The sequence below is a fragment of the Schistocerca gregaria genome, chromosome 5 (assembly GCF_023897955.1).
Source record: "Schistocerca gregaria isolate iqSchGreg1 chromosome 5, iqSchGreg1.2, whole genome shotgun sequence".
Lineage (NCBI taxonomy): Eukaryota > Metazoa > Arthropoda > Insecta > Orthoptera > Acrididae > Schistocerca > Schistocerca gregaria.
In genome coordinates, this window is record NC_064924.1 from 526,369,770 (window position 1) to 526,371,157 (window position 1,388).

At 43.6% G+C, this 1,388-nt stretch overlaps 1 non-coding gene across 1 annotated transcript; it reads left to right on the top strand.

Annotated features, from left to right (window-relative positions):
* The first annotated feature begins 387 nt into the window (after nt 1-387).
* Trnal-uag (transfer RNA leucine (anticodon UAG)) lies at nt 388-467 on the top strand. Its single transcript has one exon. It is a non-coding gene; the product is annotated as a tRNA-Leu (tRNA).
* Nucleotides 468-1,388: the final 921 nt, after the last annotated feature.

Here is a 1,388-nt window from a genome sequence, read left to right on the forward strand (position 1 = left end):
GCGTTTAAGAACTAGAAATCAAACATTTGCGCTAACTACAAGGAATGCTCCTATGCGGAATATCTGTTTAAATCGTAATTTGTGAGTTGCAGGTAAGAGTAGTTTATTAATTTGTAAGCTAAATGCATATAATCTGTTAGACTCAATAAGAGACGCTTGAACACAACGTCATAGCGATGATTCACTGCGTAAGCTTCCGTGGCGCTGACAAGCGACTGACCGTCTAGCCGCCTCGCGCAGCCGTGTCGACCTCTGCCGAGTTTTACGTGGCAATGCTCCCCACCCCTTCACGCTCTATCCTTACTCGCTACCTGCCTACGGACATTTGCTACACCAAAGGCGTCCCATTACTATGATTTCATTTAGTAAAGTGACAATACACGTGAAGGTAGCGTGGCCGAGCGGTCTAAGGCGCTGGTTTTAGGCACCAGTCCGAAAGGGCGTGGGTTCGAATCCCACCGCTGCCAAACATTTTTAAATTCTACAAATGTGTTCGAGAGAGTAAGAGAAAAGACGACTGATGATCGCAAATGATGAAGTACGCGATCTTCAAACATAGTAAATTGGATTATCGATAAACTGCATCGTGCATCTCGATTTTATTCGGCTGATGCTAAATTACAGTTGTCCAGTCCCTGTTTCGACTCCGTGGTTTGCGGAACTAGGCTGCGTTTGGGGGCAGCGAAGAGCTTTTTTACTGCTGAATGCTCAAGGAAAAGATTAATAGAACTGCAAATTTTTTTTTCTAGAGTAAGGAAACCTTGAAATTTAGTTTTGAAAGGAGAACCGAAACGCCTACTCCCCTCGCTATTCGGGAGTGATTGATAAATGATGTCAAGTTGGTGAGGAAGTGATAGGTATTCAAATTAACGTCTTTAATTGTGTATATTCTCAATGCATAAACAACAGCTTTTGTGAGAGCCTAATCAGGAACACTGATGGTGGCCTAATACTTAAGCAAAATGGTAGTTCTTCTTTAGGGTTAATAACACAAGCTTTCGATCTGTCGGAGTCAGTAATTGACCACTCGGAGAGCTATTCGAAAAATTCAGCGAAGAGCTTAGTTTGTATCGAACAGTTTACCTTGTCAAAAAAGAAGTGTGGTCTGAAACCTTTGGCATGGCAAGTTCAAGGACAATCGAATAGCCAAAATAGAATTTCGAAAACACATATCCTCTTACGTGACTATATGCGCTCATAAGCTGTATGTTGAGCACGAAATCCAACCTCGCACATGCATCTGCAGCTCAACTGAACACCTGAGGGGAATCTGTGAGTGTAGACGCCCTGTTCATTTGCCAATCGGAAACAATCAACCAGGAGTACCGACATACGCAATCGTTCTGTCTGGACATACCGACACCTCTGTGGGAGCATCGAGGGCTGGA